Genomic DNA, 15,628 nt, shown 5'->3' with positions numbered 1-15,628 from the left:
TGATCTCCCTAGTGATGAAAGAGGTGTGTTAATGTCACCGTTATTATGCTACTGTGCTCTATTTGTTTCTTAATACTGAGAAGGACTTGTCTTCTGCATGTAGGTGCACCACGTTTTAGGGCATAAATATTTGCAATCATTATAACTTGTTGCCTTCCGTATCTCTTAAGCAGTATGAAGTGACCTTCTTTGTCTCTTCTGATGAATTTTGGTATGAAGTCCACTTTGTCTGATATGAGAGCAGCTCCCCCTGCTTGTTCACTAGTACCTTTTGCATGGTATGTCTTTGCCCATAACTTCACCTTCACTCTGTGGATGTCTTTGCTTGTGAGTTGAGTCTCCTGCAAAGAGCCCATGCTTGGGTCTTGCTTTGTAATCCAATCTGCCAGCCTATGTCTTCTGATTGAAGAGTTGAGACTTTTTACATTCAGTGTTACTACAGAGAAATGCCCTTTATTTCATGCCATTCTGCTGAATAACTAAGGTTTAAATTGGACTTGGTTCTCCTTTAATTGGCTACACTTCTAGTACAACTCACCCCTGTGCTGATTTTCATTTTTTATTTTTCATTTCTTGTTCATGAAATAGTTCTCTTTTTGAGAGGATACCTACAACTTATAAAATTCGTATTACATACAAAGTGAGCATGCTCCAGAGAAGAAAGAAAATGGCATGCAATTAGCAGGTGTTGAATCTGGGTGACAGGCATATCATAGTATTCACTTTATTTTATGTATATACACACACATTTGTGAAATATTTAATTGAGTATGTTTTGTAGTGCAGCCTTTCTGGCTATGAATCTTTTTATACTTCTGTTTATCATGGAAGGCTTTTATTTCGTCCTCCATTCTGAAGTTTCATTTGCTGCATAGGATAATCTTGTTTGGCATCCTTTTCCTTTCAGAGTTTGGTGTGTATTCTTCCAAGCACTCCTGGCTTTCAGAGTCTAGGTAGGGAAAGCTGGATTGCTCTACATCTAAATGGGACCAGCCGTTTTCCTCTTTAAGCTTTGAGAGTTCTATCCTTAGTCTGTATGCTAGGCATTTTCATTAAAACGTGTCTTGGAGTAGATCTGTTTTGATTCTATTTGGAGTTCTACACGCCCCTTGTGTTAGAATTTCCATCACATTCCTTGGACTTGGAAATTTCTCTAATATTATTTCATTGAAAAGATTGTGTATCCCTTTACTCTGTATTTCAGATCCTTCATCAGCCCATGTGATTCTTAGATTAAGTCTGCATGTCATTCCAGATTTCTTGAATATGCTGGTTGTGGCCTTTTAACACCTTTTCTTTATGGTCAACATTATATTCCCGATTAGATACTTTGTCTTTGAGGCCTGAAATTCTATCTTCAAAGTGGTGTAGTGTAGTGGTGATGCTTTCCATTGACTTTTTTTTAAAAAAAAATATTTATTCTTAGTTATAGGTGGATACAATATCTTCATTTTATTTTCATGTGGTGCTGAGGATCAACCCAGTGCCTCACGAATGGCAGGCAAGCATTCTACCTCTGAGCCCCAGCCCTAGCCCCTTTCCATTGAATTTTTAACTTGGTCTGTTGTTGATTCTTTCATTTCCAGGAATTCTGCTTGGTTCTTTTGCAGAGTCTCTATCTCTTTATTGATGTGATTGTTTGCTCCCTATGTTTCTCTCTGGTTTTTCTCCTTTCATCTTCTTTCTGTCTGTTGAACACTTTGCAATGGACTTTCAAAATTCTTTCTCTGATATTTCTTCCACTGTAGTGTTGATGGAGTCAGTGCTTGATGTGTTTTGAGCTGTTTGAGATGGTTCATTTCCTTGCTTTTTCATGTGTTTTGTATGTCTACCCAACTGTAGTTATTGCTTCTTCTTTTCAGCAAGGCACTGCATTGTGAGCCCTGGGTTGTGTGAATATCCAGGTAGTGGCACTTTAACTCAGTGTGTCACCACTGATGATCCCAGGATCAGCGCCACATTGAAAGATGCCATTGAGCCCTATTTACCACAATCACTTCAGAGCCAAACCTCATTCAACCATTCAGCCTTATGAAAAACCAAAATCTTGTTGATATTGTTCTCCACAGTTCCTCAAATCCAGGTACAAACTTGCAGTGAAATTTCTGAAATCGGTTGAAAAATCAGCCATTAAATTAGTAAAGTTGGTATAACATTTGAGGGCTTGGAGGGGGAAGAAATAAAGGGGAAAATGGGAAAGAAAAAGAGAGAAAGAAGGAAAAGGCAGAATGTTCACTCATTGTATGTTGCAACTGTGGCTTGTTTGTGGATTGTCTGTTTCCGATGACTGGTAGGAATCCTTTCAATGTCTTAAAATTAAGCTGTCTGGCTGGGCTCTGTGTCACACACCTGAAATCCCAGCAGCTCGGGGGGCTGAGGAAGGAAGATCACGAGTTCAAAGCCAGCCTCAACAAAAGCAAGATGCTAAGCAACTCAGCAAGACCACAGCTGTGGATGTGGCTCAGTGGTCAAGTGCATCGAGTTCAATCCCTGGTACCCGCCGCCCAAAAAGATCAAGCTCTCTACCACCCACCCCCAAAAGTATTAGATTTGCACTCGACAACTCTCTCATTTGCCTCTAGGCATTAACTGTATCATGCTGGAAGAGTTAAGTTGAATCCCAAACCCACAGGAAGTAAATCTTGTGATTGTGAATATTCAGGGATACTTTTGTTCCCCACCCAGAGTGAAGGGAATGGGATAGAATTTTCCTTGACATGGTCCTTTTCTAGTAGGAAAAGCCATCTTTGCCCTAAAGATGTGCTCATTTAATAGTCCAGATACATACCAAGGTCCCTGTGAAACAGGTTCACTGTGTGTACTGGCGACCGCGTTGCCTAAGACTTTTGAGAGGGAACGCCCACACATGGAGCAAAGTACATAAAGTGCATTTTTATTTATGGATATGGAGCTAGAGAGAACAGAAGCTTAGGCATCACAAGCCAGGCCCTCTTAGGCTCAGAAAATCTGCACAGGGCTGATGGATTCGACTTCATGAGTTTCTCTTGGGCCACATCTGAGGGATATCAGCTCAAAGCCCATTTTGCGGTTTTTAGCCCAGAGGCCACACGATACCCTGGTCAGAAGTGTTGAAGGTCACAGAACACAGAACATAGCCTCAGTGGTTCTGGGCAGCCCCTTCTTATCTCAGGATGTTGCACTCCCAGCACAGTCTACTGTTATTCTTAAGAACCCAAAGTGAAGAAGTGGTGAGAACTGCATCAGTACAAGGTCACAGTCAGAACTATCCTGCAGCACCAGTGGTCTACTTATTTCTGGCACTTTCCAAAGATAGAGAATTTGCAAAAGTAACATTTTGGATAATTCTATCACATGCTTTTTTCTTTGATAACACTGGAGGGTCTTCACGTTTTCCACTCCAAACAGCGTGTACATGAGAAGTGTAACTGACCCACAAAATTATAAAGCAGAGGAAGGCCCCTCAGTGGTATTCAGCTGTTATGTAAACTACACAGTGGCTTCTTGGGACATGCCACAAGCTGATCTAGGCAACTTGTAATCACATGCTTGTCAACTCACAGGGGCTGGTTTGGGTCTGGGCTTACCTGAGCCCCTGTGCCTCCTCATAGGCTCTCAGAGTGATGTAGCATCTGCAGCAGGAGAGGCAGCCTTCTTAGATGGGAGATCAACAACCAAAGAGACAAACAGGAGCCTTCAGTCCTTCTAAAGGTTAGTTTTGAAGTTGACATAACAACATTTCTACAATAGTTCAGTGGTCAAAGTCACCAGAGGCCTTCCAGAAGTCATAAGGAGGAGGAAACAGACACTACGCATCAATAAGATTATTGTTGTGAAGTGAGCAGCTTTTGTGATTCTGACACATAGTGCCATGCAAGACACACTTCTTGAGAGGATGCAGGGTGCCAGAACCAGGGTATGTCTGCACAAAAGAATACTTCATTCATGGGGCCAGGGTGGTCGGCTTAGGAATGATTTTACATTTGACTTACTCCTAGCGCAGTGATCTCTCCCATACCAGAGCTCTGCTCCAGTTCTAACAGACTGCTGATGCATGAAGTTTATAACCATTCAGGATATCCTGTCCCGCTCATGGCAAACAGACCCACCGAAGGAATCCAGAATGTGTGGAGTGAGTGCTTACTGGAAGGAACTAGAAAAGACTCTGGTCCCCAAACTGGACCCTCCTAGCTTTAGGCCACCAAGTTTCCCCATATTCCTCATTGCCTTCTTCTTTCAAGGGTCCCATAACACATCAGAATCCAATCGTAGCACATCCCTCTCTGTTGTGTCTAATACAGTGTTGATAAACCTTGTTGCAGTTGGGGCCAGTGTGAAGGTATAGAAATTATTCAGGGAAGAGGAAAAGCAGAATCAGTCGCTGATATTTTCATCCCACATTGTTGGTGTTTAGTTAAGGAAAACACTTGCTAATACAATTCCAATTTCATGCATTACCAACTGGAGAATGAGTTAGGTGATGCAAATCAATGATGAGTTCCCACGAGTTCTAAGGTGTTTCCTGTAAAGTAGGTCAAGACAGACAAGTATAGATTCTATTGACCTCTCAAAAGCTCAAAAACTCAAAGACCAATACCACATCTAATATGATCAGGTAATGGAGTGAGTTTCATGAGATCAACTGCGGTCTTAACATCAGTTCTAACTCAATAACTATGTGTCTTTGGGTTAGGACCTTTCCTGTACTGGAAAGATTCAACTGGAAAAAGACCTCCAAATTCCTGGAAAGAACAGAATGAACAATGTCATTCTCAAAATTAATTATCACAGGAAGATCAGTCCTTGTAACATCATTGTTCCTTAAAATACATTCTCTGAGAGAGAACGACAAAATACCTGGACAATCATCATGTTCACCCTGAGCCATGCTTTTCCTGCTTAAATATTCCACACTTATCCGTGAAGGAAGATCTTGAACACACAAGTAGTAAGATGATGGACCCATTGCAGGATTCCATGGCAACAGCAGGAGCCATGAGGAGCAGGATTGCACAATCACAGTCCTAAAATAGACACAGAGCAGCACCGTTAGGACAGGATGGATGACCTGTCCAGAGTAGTCCCAGGGCTCTCACACAGTACTAATATACTTGTTACAGACCTGAAAATCCAATTGTGATCCTAGATTTCTGCTCAGTTCTCTCAAAATGAGGACAGAAAAATAAACAGTCATATTTTCAAGCTTCCTTTTCCCAAACGTGCCCTCACTCTCCTCTTGCAGAAGTGATGAGCCATGATCAAATCTGGGGAGGGCAGTGGTGGACCAAGAGCCTAGACCAATCCCATTGTACGGGGCACCATCCTGGGAACTGGGTTTTCATCCTGCAAAGTTATTGTGGTGAATTTCATTTTGATGAGCATGAGTGTGTAGAGGTGAGAGAAGTAAAATATCTCTACCTTCAAATAGTTTGAGGAAGAAAATGGGGTAGGGATGGGGGGCATCATTTTCATTCTACTAATTGATTTCCATTGTTCCCTTGTTCAGTGGCAGGAGTGGCCATGTCACTCAATCTCTGGATCCACATGCTTATCACCACGATTCAATGCACACAACATATCCCACCAAGAAACAACCGGCAGGCAAAGGATCACAGGCTTCCCCCTCAAGTCCAAGGCTCAATAGTGCAGGAAGACTCTTACAGCATCACCTGTGACACCTGATCACACGCTGGGCAAATGGCTGTGGTTCCAGGGATGCAGGTTACTCACTGGCTCACTGACAGCAGGGTGCGGCTTGAGTTGTTCTGCTCGGACCCTCCAATCGTCCCTGTTTTGCACAGATGTAAGTCATGAAGGCTTGCATGTTCCAGAACAAAATATAATAGTGAGGAAAAGGAGTCGATCACATATCTGAATGAGTTAAAAGTAGAAAGTTCAGTTTCCAAAGAGCCTAGGAATAGGCATTTTCCCCTGAACTTTTGACTTAAGTATTTCTGTACTATGTTTGGGTCCTCATTTATGTTTTCAGATGGACTCCATAGCGTTATAGTTCTTGAGATGATGCAGCATGCCATATGTAATGTTGAAAGCAGACAAACTGGAGTGTGGTTGTCCTGTGTGAATCCTATATTCCTCAAATAGATGCTGATAATGTGAAAGCTCTGATCTCAACAATGGATTAATCCATTGATGGATTCATAATTGATATGACTGTTGGGAGATTTCGGGGCCTCGTTCGAGGCGTAGGTCACTAGGAGCATTCCCCTGAAAAGGGTATCTTCTCTATAAATGCCCCTCCCCTCCTTCCCATTCACCCTGAGGCAAGAAGCTCTGTTCTGACACGACTTTCTGCCATGATGTTCTGTCTTACCTCAGGCCCAAAGCCATGGAACCAGAGACAATAAACTGAAACCATGAGCCAAAATAAACCTTTCCTCCTTTAAATTCATTTATCGGGTACTTTGTCACAGTAACAGAAAACTGATTAACACAGGCCCACGAAGGCCCATTGTTCAAGGCTTAGTCGCCAGCCTGTTGTGTGATATGGAGGGAATGGAGCCTGAAGGAAGTGGGGCCTCCTGCAAGTACGTTAGATCATTGAGGGCATGCACTTGAAAGAGATAGTGTAACCTAGCTCCTCTTTTCTCTCTTCTTTCTCCACCCCCATCTTTCCTGGCCTTTAGGAGATGAGCAACTTCTTTTGCCATGACATGCTCTTGAAATGGCCTCACCACAGGCCCATGGACAGTAAGGCCAAATGACCATGGACTGAAAACTCAGAAACCTTGAGCCAAAACAAACCTTTCCTTTGCCCAGAGGATACCGTGAGAGCATGTACCAGCTCCCGAGCTGGAGCCAGGCTTGAGTCCCACAGCGGGCCATGGAGCAGCGTTACTGGTAACAGGGCTACTTGGAGCACCTGCTCCCCAGGCCGGCAGGAGGCTGGGTGCCTGAGATAGAGGCGCCACCACCCCGAGTCATACTACACGTCTGTGGCCTGGTCCTGCTGCCACCGCTGCAGTGCTTGCTTGGTTCTCAAGACCTGCTGTGACAGATGAGGTTGCGCAGCAAGGAGTGGGCCGGGCTGCCGCCAGGGGTGCAAGCATGTGGTGGACCAGGCAGAGGCCGAGATCATCCAGCTGCTGAAGCAGCCAATTTGAGCATCATGAAGATGAGCCAGAAGAGGCTGTGCTCTTTTTGCATGATGCTCTTTGCCTTCCCTATCAGAGCCATAACCGGAAAGCCATCACTTAATGATTTGATGACCACCTTCACATACTATATGAGGTCAACTAGAAATTGCAGAACAACTTTTGAAAGCAACAGTGAGTTACCCGCTTGGAGGGGGAATGAAGCAGGGAGGCAATACAATAGTTGAAATCTCCTTAAAACTGGCCAGTATCTATGCTGCTCAAATAGACAAGGCTTTCCTCTCACTGGCCATGAATTCTGCATTTCACCTCTAAAGGAAAGAACTGAACAAGAAAAAGAAATAGCAGAAGACGTTATGTCAGTGGAAGAAAAAGACAATACCCACCCCCTTCTGGGCATGTGCTTAGACTCCTGTGCCTGCTGCCTGCTGTTCTCAAGCAGCCATCACAGGCACAAAGGGTGTCTGGGGAAGCTCTGCGGATTTCTGAAGAAATACAAGGAGAAAGATACTCACAGACCATTGTGCTCATGAATGACCTGGCTGCTACTCTGGATGCACAGAGTTGAGCACTTCCATGAGGCCTATATTTACGTGCAAAGGGCATCAGATCTGGCATGGTAGACAAATCGTCCTGTGCTGCAATCTAGCTGCAATTGTGATAGGCAGAGAAGGATATACACAATTAGAAGAGATCTACCGGGAAGCATTGAAACGAGATGAGGTTTCTGTATAGCACGTCAGGGAAGAATTGGCTGAGCTGTCAAGAAAAAGTAGATCTTTAACTTAATATTATCAAGCTCTAAACCCATTTTTGTTGTAGGGATGGATGTTTCTAGGAACCCAAAGGAATAACTGTTATTCCATTGTCTGTGGCCCCCAAGTCAATAGTGTAAATCCTCTGTTCTTGGTGCTCAGGTTTCCTCAACTTAGCCTTGGTGAATGACAAGGTGTATTAAACCGCCACACTTGTTTTTACAAGAAAAACAGCTTTCGCCCTCAACTAATGATGACCCCTAAGGACTGACTTTAAGTGATGCTTTCCATTGTAACATAAGGTTAGGTGCTGTCCAGGCTGGTCTACGAGTAATTATAGATGAAGATGGGCCACTTTTCCTCTGGGTTGTGGGTTTGGGGTGTGATAATTATGCCTGGCATCTCTACCAAAAGATTTTGGTCCACTGATTTGCTCCCCTTTCTTCTCTTACTTTGTCAATATCTGGCAGACCACAGCTACCTGTCTCATGGCAAAGGGTAATTACAGTGAGTCGTGCCTCTTCCCTATCCCATGAAGCACAGAGGGATTTAAACACATAGATTAGGAAAAGTATTACCTTAGTTTCTCTGCACCCATCATGCAGTTTTAAAGTGAGAATTAGGCAGCTGAAAGTGTGGTAGCCTTTGGATTATAAATAAAAGTGAACTATATATCTGGTCATATGTAACTGATAATGGTGGTGGGGAAGAATGATGGGACCTCTTACATGTCAGTGCTATCTCGGAACATTGGACTCCCTTTGCAAGTGAGGTCACACAACTGAGTCATCTCAGATTCTCTTTAAATCTATGTCTGGGCTGTACCCTAGACCTTCTGACTCAGCATATGGCCCTATCAATGTAGATTTCAAAATTCCCAATAATTCTGATGTGTGCCAGTGGTGTAGTAGCACTGACCTGGATTCTGTTTAGGCCTGGCTTTCTTTATTTTAGGATCTCCGTATCCTCATCTGTAAAATGGGGAACGAATGAGATTCTTAGCCATGGGGAAAGTATCAGGTCAGATGACTTTACATGAATAGACTGCTGTGTTGAAAGAGCTTTACTGCCCTGCCTCAAAGTATGTGAATTCAAGATACATAGTTGGATTTTCTTACCTCAGTAGTCTTGCAGATAGCCATTTGTCTAAGAGAAAAGACAGTTTTTCTAGGTGCCACGAAGGAACACTGATATTGCTTAGATGCATTTGGGAGTGGAGTGGAAATTGAGCTGGTAAACTGACATTTTTGGTTCATATGTGTGCACTGGAAGAGTATTTTCATAATAAACTATCCAACAATTAAAACAAACAAACAAACAAACCTTTCCTCCTTATAAGTTGTTTATCTGAGGAATTTTGTTATAGTTATGGAGAGCTGATAAATACAACAGGAAAATAATAGAATCAGATAAGTCTGAATGAGGTAGAAGAGTTAACCTCAGTTTGAGAAAGCTTGAAAAGAGTACTTACTCTTGTTTTCTTTCCTCTTTTCTTTTCTCTTTCCATTCTTTCTTTTTTCTTTGTGGTCTGAAACTCAAACCGGGGGTCTGATGCAGGCTAGGCAGCTGTTCTACCACTGAGCTACATCCTCAATTCCTTTATGTTCGGCATTTTGTATTTCTAATCTGTGTTTGGGTCTTTAGTTGGATATTTAAATGAATTTTACAATGGGGATTATGTTGAGAAAAAGGTGGAATGAGGTCTGTTGGTTCCATTAATAAGTTCTCCCAGGCTTGATCGTTCTAATTGCTATTTATGGCAGTAATCTACTCCCTTATTTTGTTTTGTTTAATGTCACATGGCACCATGTTTGGTGGTTGATATTTCAAGAAAGAGTTTTGTATCCTTGCTTAAAAATGAACTGTTCAGAATTTCTTAGCATGCTTCTTTCAACAGATTTTCTCGTCACAATGTATGTTTGGAGAGAAAAAAAGGTTTTCATCCTTTCGTATTCTAGAATTATTACTTGATTCTTACAGGTCTGACAAGGAAACACTGTGGGAATGAATCCTGGCCATCGGGTGTGACATCTCATGGGGATCTCTATGTCTTCAAGTCTTTTTAATCCCAGAATCCTTCTTTGGTTCAATTTCTTGATTTATGTTTTACTTCCATCTATTTAAGAAATGGTTTTGAATGTATTATCATAGATTCTGGAAGGATATCCTTCAATTTAAAACCATTTTCCATTCATTGTATTCCCTTTCTCTCCCTAAGGAGATTTCTTAGAGAAGTCAGATTAACAGTAGTTGCCTAGAACAGCTCTCATTCTCCCATACTAGCATATAGAATACTTTTAGGATCCAAATATTGTTGAGAATACAATTTTGAGACTGGGGAAGAAGCCGGAATAGAGGAGGCCACATTCCTGGCTGCTCCATGGAGTGAAAGCAAGAAAGCAGAAAGCCAGCTTCTCAGCAAGGTTGGTGAACAAAAAAAGAAGTGGGGGGACATTACTGGAATTTAAAACTGGACATTGGGAGCAGACCGGGGACACAGGAGTTTGGATATAATAAAGTGAGGAAGAAATCCCCAGCTGCAGAGCCACTGCTGTAGCCGGCCTGGAATTTCCAGCCAGAAAGTTCCCCCTGTGAGCATAGTGGAGGGATAAGGGAATTAAAGGAAACCACATTTTGGGGGAGGCCTGAGGCACGTCTGGGTACCGAGCATTTAGAGACCAAGGACATTTCCAACAAACCTGAAGGACATGCTGCATGATATCCCTGTGTGGGGAAAGAAGCCACTATCTCTCCAGGTGGCATGTGGAAGACAAAGGAAAGAACCATTTTGCAGCTGCAGAGAGGAGGCCGGCAGCTGAGGGGGTCAATTCCTGGCAAACTCAAGATTGGCCCGAAATACAGGCCCAGTTAACACACGCTGCATGACATAGAGTGTGCTTAAGTGACCAGAAGAAAACCAAACGTGGAGAGAGGTTTACACAGGGGAAAACTGGTCATGGAAACCCACTTGGCTCTACCCCTCCCCCTCCAATCTGACTGCTTGCAGGATCAGCTGGGAGAGATGCATCTGGCCTGGAACTGGGAAGGGTGGGGATGGGAGACATTGTTTGGAGTCTGAACCTGGGACCAGGAAATGTGGGGTCCGCAGGTCAGAATTGGGTCCCCCACCACATGAGTGGAACCCAAGGGAGATCCTTGGGGTAAAGTCTTCCAGCAAGGACCAGCAAGTACTGGGTGCTGGAGGTGTGCTGATTTAAAACATCCAGGCGACTTAGCATTCTACAAAGAGCCTGGAGCCCACCTAAGCCTAAACTCTGCCTCCAGGAACTCTGCCTACAGGATTGCTTCTCTCACTCCAGCAATCCAGAGGGTGGAGCATCACACTCCTGAAGAACCAACCTAAAGCTGCTGAGAAGCGAAGCTGAGAATAATTTGAACTCCAACAGAAAGAATTCTTTAACTTTTCATCAACACTTTTTTTCCATTCTTTCTTTCTTTTTTTTTAAATTCTTTTTCACTGTTTAATTGTTACCTTAATGGTAAATGGACATTTATACAGTCTCCTATTTTTTTTAATCATCTATATCATTTTTGAAGTTAGTTTTTTTACATGGGTGAGTTTTTGTGAACTGGATGTTTGATTAGTATATTTTAGTATTGCTTTGTATTATTTTATTTTTATTTTCAAAATTTAAAAAAGTAAATTTGCTTAACATATATATTTTTCAGCTACCTATTTCCCAGGAATCTCTCCTTTCTTCTGCCAACAGCCAATTGTATTGTGCTCTCTTCACTCTTCCTTTAATCTTTTACTTCTATCTTCTATACTACTCCCTCATAATCATCACATCCTATATCACTTCTGTTCTCTCCCTTTCCACCATTTGAAAATATATGCCCTTTCACAAATTTGCTGTTTTTATTATAGGCAATAACCGATTATACCATTTCTGTTTATTGTGATAATTAAGATCATAGACCTCATAGTAGGAACAATTTGGCTTAATGATGTAAATTGTTTGCATTGCTTGTTGTTATTATTTGTCTCCCTCTAAACAGTGAGGTAGTGGAAACTTCAGGGACACTATAAGTACACAGGGTAGAAACTCTACTGCCTCAGATCCATACTGTTGGATGAGTCCATACACAAACAACATGAAAAGGCAAAGGAACAAACCACCACAAGCAAACCAAGATACTCCAAATAACAGAATCCATGGACTCCACAGTGGAAGAAATGTCAGAGAAAGAGTTTAGAATGTACATAGTTAAACTGATCTGCAAAGTAAAGGGTGATGTGGGAGAGCAAAAGATCTCTTCAACAAAAAGATAGAGATGATGAAAAACAAAAACAAATCAGAAATCCTTGAAATGAAGTAAACAATAAACCAAATTAAAAATTCAATAGAAAGGTCTGGTGTTGTAGCTCCGTGATAGAGCGCTTGCCTCACACATGTGAGGCCCTGGGTTTGAGCCTCAGCACCACATAAAAAATAAATAAATAAAAATAAGTAAACAGGGGCTGGGGATGTGGCTCAAGCAGTAGCATGCTCGCCTGGCATGCGTGAGGCCCGGATTCGATCCTCAGCACCACATACAAACAAAGATGTTGTGTCCACCAAAAACTAAAAAGTAAATATTAAAATTCTCTCTCTCTCTCTCTCTCTCTCTCTCTCTCTCTCTCTCTCTCTCTCTCAAAAAAAAAAAACTGCTGCTTCTAAAAAAACATAAGTAAAGATATTGTGTCCATCTACAACTAAAAAAATTCAAGGTGCTGGGGTTGTGGCCCAGTGGTAGTGCACTCGCCTAGCACATGCGAGGGCCTGGGTTCGATCCTCAGCACCACATATAAGTAAATAAAATAAAGGTAAAAAAATCATTAGGAAGCATCACCACATGGAAGACAGAACCTCAGGCAACGAAGACAAAATATATATTCTTGAAAATAGAGTGGGCCACAGAGAGAAGGTGTTAAGAAACCATGAACAGAACTTCCAAGAATTATGTGATAACATGAAAAGCCCCAATTTAAGGTTTATTGGGACAGATGAAGCACAAAGACACAAACCGAAGGAATGCACAATCTTTTCAATGAAATCACATCGGAAAATCCCCCAAATCTAAAGAATGAAATGGAAAATCAAATACAAGAGGATTATAGGACCCCAAATGTGCAAACTTGCACCAGACCCGTGTCAAGGCACGTTATAATGAAAATGCCTAGCATACAGAATAAGCATTGAATTTTAAATGCTGTGAGAGAAAAATATCAGATTACACATAGGAAGAAATCAGCACAGATCTCAGCTGATTTCTCAACCCACACCCTCAAAGCTAGGAGGTTCTGGAACAACATATACTAAGCTCTCAAAGAAAATGGATGCCAATCAAGAATCAAGTATCCAGAAAAATTAAGCCTCAGATTTGAAATGAAATACAAACCTTCCATGATAAACAAAAATTAAAAGAATTCACAACCAGAGAGCCTGCACTTCAAAATATTCTCAATAAATAGTCCATGAAGATGAAATGAAAAAAAAAAGTCAAAACCAGCAATGGGAGAAACAGTCAACCAAAGGAGATACTAATTCAAATTAAAAACTTGAGATAAACCAAAATGACCAGGAACTCAAATCACATCTCGATAATAACCTTGAACATGAATGGCCTAAACTCATCAATAAAAAGACATAGTCTGGGAGACTGGATTATAAAACAAGACCCAACAATATGCTATCTCCAAGAGACTCACCTCATAGGCAAAGACATCCACAGACTGAAGGTGAAAGGTTGGGGGAAAAAAAAAAAAACATATCAACCACATGGATTGCGCAAACAAGCAGGGGTTTCTCTATCCTCATATCAGATAAAGAGGACTTCAAGCCAAAGTTAATCATAAGGGACCAAGAAGGACATTTCATACTGCTTAAAAAAATTATACATCAACAAGACAAAACTATCTAAATATGTATGCCCCAAACAATGGAGAATCTACATACATCAAACAAACCCTTTTCAACTACAAGAATCAAATAGACCACAACACATTAATACTGGGTGACTTTAATAATAACTGGGTGAACTCGGCACTGGATAGATCTTCCAAACAAAAACTAAACAAAGGAACTAGAACTAAATAACACAATTGATAACTTAGACTTAACAGACTTATATAGAATATTTCATTCATCAGTGACTGAACACACTTTCTTCTCAGCAGCACACGGATCCTTCTCTAATATAGACCATGTTATGTAAGCTATCACATATGTTGGCATACCTTAATATATTTTTAGCATCTGTAGGGTTATTTTCATCGCTCCCTTTCCATTGATATATTAATTGTTGTGTTCTTGCTTTTTTCTTAATTAGACTTGTTTGATTTTCATCAAATTTTAGCTGTATTATTTCTACTCTATTTCATATATTTGGGCTCCTACTCTTATTTTTTCTTTCCTACTACTTAATTTGAGAATCATTTGATTGTTATTCTAGCTTCTTTCGGGTACAAGTACTTTAAGTTATAAATGTCTGAGTACTGTTCCATCCCAGAGATCCTGATATTGTAAACTTTTACTATCACTTAGTTCAAAACACTTTTTATTTACTGTTCTTGTGCTTCCTTCCATGACCCCAGAGATATATACAAGTGCACCATTTAATTTTGAAATAGTTGATGTGGGGGTGGGGTTCTATATAATCTTAAGGTGTTTGATTTCTAATGTAGTAAATCATGCAGGAAACACAGTCTGTATGATTTCAAATTATAAAAAAGTAATGAAAATGCTTTTTATATTGATTGTATTGGTTACATACATGTCAAAACTGATCAAACTACATACTGCAAATATGTGCATTTTATTGTACCTCAACAAAGCTATGGGGGGAAAAGAGAAAGAAAACCATTTTACACTTGGTAGATGATAAAGAAAAAATTAACATTTATGTATGTGTACCGATTTCTGTTTGTGTTCTGGGTTTGGTGACTGTGGTTATGCTATTTCTACTTTTTCTGATTCTCTGAGAGTTTTGGTCAAATCTGAAAACAGAGGGTATGCAGCCAAGTCTCTACTTCCAGGAGCACTCTGCTGGCCATGTCAGGGAATTCCAGCTCAAACCAGCGTGGGTTATTCTAGGAAAAAAAAAAAAAAGTTCTGATTTAGGGGATATAGCCCAGTTGATAGAGTGCTTGCCCTACATGCACAAGGGCCTCGGTTCAATCCCTAGCACCACCACCAAAAAAAAAAAAAAAAAAAGAAAAAAATCGGATTTGAAGGAATAATGGAACAAACTGGCCTAACACTTCTTCATAGGGAAAAGAGACTTGGATTACACATGCCAGAATGTTGTCTAGGTAATGGTGAGGCAGATATGGATGTGCTTCCGCACTGGAGCAGGTCGGTAGCGAAATTGTAGTGGTGAATAATAGACTCGAGTTACTGAGATTAAACTAGCTTTCTCTCCCTCTGGTGGTTTATTACAGAAATGGTGTCATATTGAATTTCAGCCAGGAACCCCCCCTTTTTTTTTTGAAATGTAAGCATTTACATGGCTCAGAAGTCAAAATTATATAGAATTATAATCAGAGCAGTTGCATCCTTTTCCCTGGCTTTTTTTTTTTTTTTAGTTTTCACTTATATTTATTTATTTGCATTACAATTCTTAATACACCATTATACCATAATTTATCATATCTCTGATTATTTATAAGGTATGTTGACAACAAATTCACATCTTCATACATGTATTTTGCATAATGATGAGGGTCTCCTTTCACCATCCATGCTATTCCCCTTCACCCTCCCTTTCCCTCCCACCCCT

At 41.0% G+C, this 15,628-nt stretch overlaps 1 pseudogene; it reads left to right on the top strand.

Annotated features, from left to right (window-relative positions):
• The first annotated feature begins 4,102 nt into the window (after positions 1 to 4,102).
• Positions 4,103 to 7,880, top strand: LOC144371574 (tetratricopeptide repeat protein 19, mitochondrial pseudogene; annotated as a pseudogene).
• Positions 7,881 to 15,628: the final 7,748 nt, after the last annotated feature.

The sequence above is a fragment of the Ictidomys tridecemlineatus genome, chromosome X (genome assembly GCF_052094955.1).
Source record: "Ictidomys tridecemlineatus isolate mIctTri1 chromosome X, mIctTri1.hap1, whole genome shotgun sequence".
Taxonomy (NCBI): Eukaryota; Metazoa; Chordata; class Mammalia; order Rodentia; family Sciuridae; genus Ictidomys; species Ictidomys tridecemlineatus.
This window is presented reverse-complemented; position numbering and strand designations above follow the sequence as displayed.